The sequence below is a fragment of the Bison bison genome, unplaced genomic scaffold, assembly GCF_000754665.1.
Source record: "Bison bison bison isolate TAMUID 2011002044 unplaced genomic scaffold, Bison_UMD1.0 scf7180017864037, whole genome shotgun sequence".
NCBI lineage: Eukaryota > Metazoa > Chordata > Mammalia > Artiodactyla > Bovidae > Bison > Bison bison.
In genome coordinates, this window is record NW_011494609.1 from 144,053 (window position 1) to 153,853 (window position 9,801).

Below are 9,801 nucleotides of genomic sequence, written 5' to 3' on the forward strand. Positions count from 1 at the left end.
GCGTGTCATGGGCTGAATAATGTCCTTCCTGGAAGTATGGGCTTGGACCCCTGAATAGGTTACCTTACATGGCACATTGGGGCTTTCCTAATAGCTCAGTTGGTAAAGAATCCACCTGCAATGCAAGAGACCTTGGTTCGATTCCTGGTTCAAGAAGATATGCTGGAGAAGGGACATGCTACCCACTCCAGTATTCTTAGGCTTCCCTTGTGGCTCAGCTGCAATGCGGGAGACCTGGGTTCGATCCATGGGTTAGGAAGATCCCCTGGAGAAGGGAAAGTCTACCCACTCTGGTATTCTGGCCTGGAGAATTCCATGGACTGTATAGTCCATGGGGTCACAAAGAGTCGGACACGACTGAGTGACTTTCACATGGCACAAGGGACTTTGTTGATGGGTTTAAGGATCTTGAGATGGGACATTATCCTGGATCACCTAGATGACTCCTAAATGCCTTCACGAGTGTTACAGAAGACAGAGGGAGCTTTGACACAGAAGAGAAGGCACCGTGATGATGAAAGCAAGATGCTGCACTGCTGGCTTCAAAGATGGAGGAAGGGACCACCAGCCAAGGAACCAAGGGACACAGGTCTAAATGCTGGAAAAGGCAAGGAAACAGATTCTCCTTGTAGCCCCAGGGAGAGCACAACCTCGTGAAACAGTTTGGATCTCTAGCCTCCAGAACTGAAAGATCAAACCAGCAAATCCTAAAGAAAATCAATCCTGAATATTCATTGGACTGACTGATGCTGAAGCTGAAGCTCCAATACTTTGGCCACCTGATGTGAAGAACTGGCTCATTGGAAAAGACCCTGATGCTGGGGAAGATTGAAGGAAGGAGAAGGGGATGGCAGAGGATGAGATGGATGGATGGCATCACTGACTCAAGGGACATGAATTTGAGCAAGCTCCAGGAGTTGGTGATGGACAGGGAGGCCTGGCGTGCTGCAGTCCAGGGGTTGCAAAGAGTCGGACACGACTGAGCGACTGAACAGTAACAGCAAGAAAGAGCTAAGAAAGCCCGCATTGCTGTCGTTTTAACTTCCAAGTTTTCACTAATTTGTCACAGCAGCAAAAGGAAAATAATACCTCTTTCTAAATAATTTCTCTGTGAAATAACAAGGCCCCATCCCTGACAATCATCAGAGACCAGACTGCTTCTCAGAGTGTGTCCATAAAGGAGAAGGTGGCTCTGGTGACATGGGAGGATTTTCAAACCCTTCCCAGCTCTAAGACTGGGCTTCCCTGGTAGCTCACCTTGAATCTGCCAGGAGTGCAGGAGACCCAGGTTTGATCCCTGGGTTGGGAAGATGTCCTGGAGGAAGGAATGGCAACCACTCCAGTATTCTCGCCTGGAGAATCCCCATGGACAGAGGAGCCTGGCAGGTTACAGTCCATGGAGTTAAAGGGGGAAAAAAAATCTCAAAGTGAAAGCCCATGGTATCAGCAAATGCCTACAACTTTAAGCTGTGCATCCAGGTGCTTCGCTGGAGGAGGACCCAGCTGGGCGTGGTCCAGTTTCTGGGAGCTCCGAGCAGCCCCGGATCCTGGGGTGGTCTGTTGGCCTGTGCTTCTGGCTCCGGCCCATCCTGGGACTTCCCCTCATGATGCGCTGTGAACCACACTTAGTTGTCCATGGCACATCCGGCCTCTGCCAGAAAGCCTGCTAAACAGACAGAAAACCCAGCCCATGGACTGAAATAGAAACTCATTTAAAATTTCCGATGTGTGACAAAGGAGGGAGGTGTTTAATTTGGGAAGGAGCTGAGCCAGCTTATGGGTCTTTTTTTTTTTTTTTTTTCTGGAAGAAAATCCTCCTTCGCAGACTCCCTGGCAGGTCTTTTTCTCCATCCATCAGCATTTTGAATGGGATTATTCTCTATTCTCAGGGGAACACCCTGCCCACAGAAGGATGCTAAAGAGCATCCTTCCCCCTACTCTTCAGATGCCAGTAGCAACCTCCCCGCCACCCCGCCCTCCACCACCTTTGGTGCCAACCAAGAATGTCTCCAAATGTCCCCAGTGTCTCCTAGGGGATAAATCACCCCCAACAGAGAAGGAAAACAGAACGGGTGGAAAGAATGGCCTGTGTCCTGGCTTTGCCCTTTTGTTGAGGCTATGATAAGCTGTGTGAGGATAAAGGTTTGGACTGTTCCAGGTGGACGGAGGTACTAGCAGAGAAGATAAGAGCCCCAGAAGCTGTGGTAAGGGGCACAGGAGGCCAGCGTCCTTAGCTGTGGAATCAGACGGGTCCTCCACTGTCCCCCTGTGTGGTTCAGGGCTGCAGGTGAGAACAGTGCCCTCAGAGGACGAGAAGCCATCCCCCTCCTCACTGATGCTCTGAGTGAGGGCCCTTCCCCACTTCTGTAAACTCAGCCCCGACAGGTCGCACTCTCACTTCACTCTGGCCACGTACTGGGCTGCTCCTCAAACACCTCAGTCTCCCAGGTCGTCCAGGGGTAAAGAGTCTGCCTGCCAGCACAGGAGATGTGGATTTGATCCCTGGGTTGAGAAGATCCCTGTGAGAAGGAAGTGGCCACCCACTCTGGTATTCTTGCCTGGGAAATCCCATGGACAGAGGAGCCTGGTGGGCTCCTCCCTGGGGTCACCAAAGAGCCAGACAGGACTGAGCACACACCCATGTAAACAATTCAGACCCTTCCTGCTCAAGACCTTTGCACCTGACGCTTCACCCCACACAGAGCTTTTGCTCCTGTGTCTTTGCTTCCCTTGGCATCCCTGAGATCTAAGCTTGGCTGTAGCTTGACCATCCATCTAAAACCACTGCCACAAACATATGGTTGCCAAGGGGGAAGGGTGGGGTGGTGGGAGATAGTTCGGAAGTTTGGGATTGACATGTGCACACTGCTATATTTAAAAGCAATAACCAGCAAGGACCTACTGAATAACACAGGGAACTCTGCTAATACTCCGTGATGACCTAAATAGGAAAAGGATTTGAAAAAGAATTGATTCATGTATAACTGAATCATCTTGCTGGACACCTGGAACTAATGCAACATTGCTACTCAACTATGCTAAAAAGTTAACAAAAACAAAACCCCACTCCCAGCGCTCTTCAGCACATCACTTCACTTTCTTTTCTTCACAGCGCTGCCCTTATTTTCAGACGGAGAAATGGAGGCTCCAGCTCAAAGCTTCACCAGAGGCAGCCCCTGCCTGCCTGCTCCCTTCTGGTTCTTCACAGTCTACAGAGTTTCCGGAAAGTCTGGGACAAGCTTCCTCCAGCTGCCCTTCATTCCAGAGCAAGGGGCACCCCTCTGCTCCCCATTTCCACCCCCTCATTCAGCATACCAGGGAGGTCTTTGCCTGGGGTCCATATCGGGCTTGTTTATGTCTGTGCAGGGCTCCAACCACGCCTGCCTTCCAGGACCACAAAGTGTGGACACCGTTGGGAAGGGCTCTCCCGTGGCTTATCCTAGGACTTCCAGAAGAAAGCACGTACTTCTTGCTGCCCAGGCTTTAAAGGAGGGCAGCAAAGAAATGTGGGCAAAGGCCAGCAGAGCAGAGTGGGAGATAACCACGCCTAAGTCATTTTCCTACTCTACTCTGAGCTAGTTGTCATGGCCGGTGCAATACGGCGCCCAGCCTGACATCTCAAGTGGCGACAACCAGGCCCAGCCAAGTCCCTAGCCCTAGGCACTGCATTTGCACTGTATTATATGGCTGCTCCCCCAGCCCTGGCCAGAAAGAGACCTTCCTAACTGTCCTGGAAACCAGTGGTAATTGAGTTCTTATCCGTCTTTCCCATCCCCTGTGCCCCTAGGGTACATCAACAACTCTGCCTAGAGGCGTGAAGGAGAGAGGTTACAGCCAACCAACAGTACATTTGAATCACTCCAAATTACCCCCAATTAAGAAATTGGGAATGATCTGCATGTGAAAACCATCTGGCAGGCTTTTTACTTGGAAAGTTTATCTGAGGACTGAGTATGTGGTCCACCCAATCCTTATTTAACCCAAATGCCTGTTAAAGACAGGAAGGCGATCCAACAAATAAGACGTTCAGAGCAAATCCAGCCAAAACAGAGGAAAACATACGTAACAGGGATTATTCTGGAATGTTATGACTGGTCACATTATGTAGATATCTCTTAATATGTCATTCTGAAATGTGTGATATGCTTTAAAGAGAAAGCAAGAAAATACATACAATGTGGGTGTTATGACCTCTGTGGTCATGCCAGAGACACTTTCAAAAACGAAGTTCTCAAAGACCTTTATTAGAGTGGGAAGAATAAAGATCTTTTTCTTTTTTTTAACCTCAAACAACAGAATACTTCTTCTGAGGTTTGTGGCTAGCCCAGTTAGTCGCCCTTAATGGGCAATCAAGAAGTCTGTTATTATGAGCCTCAACGCTTTATGGGACTTATCAAAAATTATCTCACACACAAAGGGCTTCAACACTTTGGCTGGCCACACAGTTGGAAATAAAACACAGAGCGAGTGGTCTGGAGATTAGGGTGAATTTTATGGCCAAGTTGGAGGGTTGCATGTCTTTGAACACTCCGTGGCGGCCCATTTATGACACAAGAACAAAGGATCTGTTAACTGACTGTAATGACTGCAGTGACTTAGAACATGTCTCAGGAGCCATGAGATTTCATCGGTTGAGACATTTTTCCCCAGGAAGGCTGGCTTCACCTTCCTTCTGCCAAGACCATCCGGCAAAGAGTGTGAGAATACCACCTCCCTCAGCCAGAGTCGTACCCGTTCCAGATGAGGGGGGACTTAGGTTTATCATGTCTTAGCTCTGGAGAACCAGGAATGCGGCTATTTCTGGAATAGCAGAGTCGGGAAGATCAGAAACAAGCAGGGCGAAGTTGGGACACAGGTATTGCTCAATGTTGGCTCCAGAGAAAAGAGAAATTTCTGTGTTCGTTGGGGAGGGGCGGGGTGTGTAAAAGACACATAACAAAAATTGACCGCTTTAACCATTTTAAAATATTCTGTTCAATAGCATTAACAGCATTCACCCTTTGGCCACCTGATGCGAAGAACTGACTCACTGGAAGAGATTCTGATGCTGGGAAAGATTGAGTGCGGGAGGAGAAGGGGATGACTGAGGATGAGATGGTTGGATGGCATCACCGACTCAATGGACATGAGTTTGAGTAAACTCTGGGAGTTGGTGATGGACAGGGAGGCCTGGTGTGCTGCGGCCCATGGGGTTGCAAAGAGCTGGACACGACTTAGCATCCGAACAGCAATGAAATACCATGATGACATTCATCTCCAGAACTTGTTCATCTTTCCCAAGTCAAACTTCTTATCCATTAAACACGTAACTGTTCACTTCTCCCCCCTCAGCCCCCGGCAACCACCATTCTGCCGTCTTTCTCAGTGAATCTGACTACCGTAGGGACGCCATATCAGCGGGGTTATATAATATTTGTCTTTTTGTGATTGGTGTGTTTCACTTACATTATGTCCTCAAGGTTCATCCATGTTGTGACCTGGGTCAGAATCTCACTTCTTTTTAAGGCTGTGTAACATTCCATTGAGTGGATGAACTACATTTTGCTTATCCATTCATCTGTCAATGGACATCTGGTGAAAACAGAACTTTTCACATTATTAGTTTGTACAGGGACATGATTTATTCTAAAGAGCATTATGCAACTTAACTGAATAATCTGCCCAGTCTCTTTAATCCAATTGCAACAGTAGACCATGAAAGACAAAAGCAAGCGGACAAAAGCACGTAATACCAAGTTGGTAAACAGGGGTGTCATTACCCCCCTCCTTTCTTTTTTTGTTCTGGGAGAATATTCAGGGTACAGAGTCTACACTTCAAAAATAGAATTTATGAGTCTAATCATATTAACTCAACAGGGAGCTTAGATGCCAAAACAGCCTCTGTGAGTCATTCCCTGGATTCTAAAAGGAATGTTTCAGAAGGTAGTTTTCTCCTCTTTGAGCTTTGCTTTAAAGAAGTTTTCAAAGCAAACAGCAAAACAGCATAATGCCTGGAGCCACAGATCTCAAAGTAGCGCTTCAAAATGGCAGCCTCAATGCCAGAAATCAGAGGCTGGCCCTGGCTAGGGCCACACCATTCCTTGGGTGGTTCAGGCTGGGGGCTCACGCTAAGTCTCTAATTGATTTAGGAAAAATGTTGCTGAGGAACAAACGTGGGGGTTGGTGGAGAAGGGGTGTGTGAGAAAGAACACAAAAGGATGTAAGGATTTTGGAACGGCATCACCATTTTTTAAAATAAGTGTCATTCAGTAGGACCAAGTTGGTTTAACGGTTTGTTTTTTTTTTGTTTATTTGTTTTTAGTCCTCAGCCAAAGTCTAGAGCAAGCTTAAATTTAGGGCTTCAGTGTGTTTGCTGCAGGATGACATCATGTGTGCCACTGTGAGAACCAGTGTTAGCTGCTGGGCCAGGGTCTGACCTCCTGGTCTCCAAGGTATCCACCCCTTTTCCTTCCCACCAGGACCGCTGGGTGCCATCTTGGACTTTTGTCTTGAGTTTAAGCCATCACTGCACTGTCTTACTGGCTCATCCGTATCCATCCCCTATGCCTGGGGGACAAAACCTCTCTGTTAAGAACAGACAAGCCCACGTCTACATCAACACAAACACCCTAGTCAACCAGGATGGATGTCCATCTCCAGACCCTGCAAACACAGAACACCTGTGCACCTCGGTGGCTGCCACGTCTTGATCTGTGTGGGCCAAGGGTGCTCTGACGCTAGCTTCTTGTTTTCCATGAGCAGGTAAGTTTAGTGATCAAATCAATGAGGGAAATCCTGGGTTAGCCAATGACAAATATGCATATTTACTGTAGGAATTATCAGAAATTTAATGTGCACTGGAAATCTCCAGGAGACAGAAAAGAGATAACACATTTTCCAAATGTATTTAATCATCAAACCCTATTATGAAGGAATACCTCCCTGGAACAGTGTCCTCAGCCAGCACTTAACAAAGCCGCAGTTTAGATATCTGTTAAATTCAGTAATTTAATACAGTGTTCAACACATAATAGGTAATCAACAGAGTATCAGTAGTGCTTCAGGGAACACATATGTAAAGGCACCAACAATTCTACACTCTCTTTCCCACCCCATCCCCAACCCCCCCCTTTTTGGAATGCCAGTTTAGTCTTGATATTTTGGGTATAGGGGAAAATGGGCTTCCCAGGTGGCGCTAGTGGTAAAGAGCCTGGCTGCCAATGCAGGAGACGTAACAGATGTTCAATCTCTGGTTCAGGAAGATCCCCTGGAGAAGGAAATGGCTCCCCACTCCAGTGTTCTTGCCTGGAAAATTCCATGGGCAGAGGAGCCTGGCGGGCTACAGTCCATGGGGCCGCAAAGAGCTGGATGTGACGGAAACGACTTAGCACATGTAAGGAAAATAAAAGAGAGGGAGAGGGAGCCGATGGTAGGATTTTCAGTGGAGAGGTTTGAGAACTACAGCTGCTCAGAAAAGAGAAGGGGAAGCAGGGAGGATGTGGTAGGACGGAGGGGCAGAGTTCGGGCAGGAGAGGGAGTCTGAAAGAATTGAAATGCGGACACAGAGAAGAATGGAGGAGAAAGGCGGGAAGGAGCGTCACTGTGTATGGTGAAAGACTCTTTCCTTTGGCCTTTCCAGGAACTGGACTTGCTCTCTGTTTTATTCTTTGCCTGCTGGGTTGTTTGGTTTTTGAATCAGGCACCGCACCACGGCTGGCTCCAAGGTGCCAGCAAAACAACCCAACTCACTGCAGGTTTCACTGATAACAATACCGTCTACTATTATTTTTACCATCATCCACGTAGGTCTTCCTATGTGCTCTCCTGAGGAGAGGATATGGAAATTGGAACCGTAGATCTGAATGCTGGCCACCTCGATGGGATCAAATGCCACCTAAAGACCCAGAGTCTCCAAAGTCTAAGTAAAGAACTGGCCAAGGAAGGCCAAACCAGACAACCCAAAGAATCCCCTTTATGCCAGAATCTTGGACCACAAGGTGAGCATTTGTTTCTAGCAGGTAAATCTGGCATGTCTCCTCCAGCCTCAGCCCAGGTATTGGGATGTAGGAGCACCTCCGGGTGGTGGGGGGAGGTCAGAGCAGACCCCAAAATGTGCACTGTCCCTCCTCCCTCTCCACGCGCGGTCCGCCAGGGTCCTTCAGCCACGGTTAGATCCCAGTGGTAATTCTGAACCCTGGGGGTCCTGCCCAACTGTGTGAAATCAATGGAGCGCATTTTGATTCTTGCTTATAATTTCCACCCGTGTTACTAGTGGGGAAGAACCTGTCTGCCAATGCAGAAGAGGTAAGAGACACGGGTTCCATCCCTGGGTTGGGAAGATCCCCTGGAAAAGGGAAGGACAGCCCACTCCAGTATTCTTGCCTGGAGAATTCCACGGACAGAAGAGCCTGGCAGGCTACCGTCCATGGGGTCACAAAGAATCTGACATGACTGAGTGACTAACACTACTACTACTAAAGCATCTCTGCTGGTGACTTCAAGGCCTGCTTTGAAGTCAATCTCCAAAGCACAAAAGGATTCTTTCTGCACCTCTTTACTTCGGGGGCGGGGTGGGGGGACTTACAAACCAAGATCCGATAAGGGCGGTTGATGATTCAACGCAATGAACTGGCTGCCCCTTAGAGCTTTGATTGGCTCTGACACAGGCTCCTTGAGCTTGGTTGCAAATAAGATTGGTTTTGTTTTTTTTGGTCTCGGCCTTTTCTGCTGGAGACCTTCACTTAAGTCTTGAGAAGCTGGAGGTTTGCTGGAAGGTTCTGTAGGTTGAGATCTGTCCTTGGTGGGGATGGCTGAGGGGCCTACATGAAATGGTCATCCAGTCACTTCAAGGAACACCCTGGGATGGTGCCAGCCAAGGACATTTTGGGAGATGGTTTTTATACAATGAATCTTTTAATATTTAAATATGTGATTTCAAAAATTAGAATGGGTTAGAAAACATAGAAGGGATTCAGGAGGAAGAGGAGTATCGTAGAGAAGTGATATCATGACTGTAATCCTGGAATAGCCAGGTTTGAATTGACTTTCTCATAAAGGTGTTATCACGTGGTTGAATTTATATGAGTTATCTACATTTGTAATGAAGTTCCAGCATTTTTTTCAGATTTATATTTTATTCTATAAGCATAGCTTTAATAATATAAAAAACACAATAAATGGGATATTTGAATTTTTTTTAAAAAAGGTGTTAGAGTTTTCTTTCATTATTTATTGATCTGTTCATTTCTGTCCCAAAGCTCCCAGGCACGGACAAGGGGCTCCCATGGGGGCTTTTTGAAATGTACTGTCATGGGTTCCCCCACCAGAAAGTCTGACACAGCCAGGATGGTGGGGGTGGGGGGCAAAGAACTCTTCAGACATAAATCATACCTTTTTTTTGTAACTCAGACACGGCTGGGCGGGGGTGGGGGGCGCGGAAATCAACCAGTAGAAAACTAGAGTTCTCTGCACTTGAGCTCTACAGAAATAACCATTTCAAATGAAATTTTAGACTACTTCTCTTCCTAGTCCTTTGAGAATCACTGCCAAGTTGCTAAGTAAAGTATGTGCACCACTTTAAAAAAAAGACCCATTTGTGGCAATACCTATAGACTTGCTGTCATGGGAAATGAAAATGTCCTTCTCTCTTTCGGCTCTCCCACCAATATAATTATGAAACAATTTGGCTTTTTCAGCTGGTTGACTTTGCAAGTTAAAGTAATGAATTCGTCGCCCCCACAAGTGCTTCTTAGGCCCTCACTTGGCAGGATAAGGATTGTCCGGTCCTGACCTTCTTCACCACCCCTGCCAGCCCCCAATCCC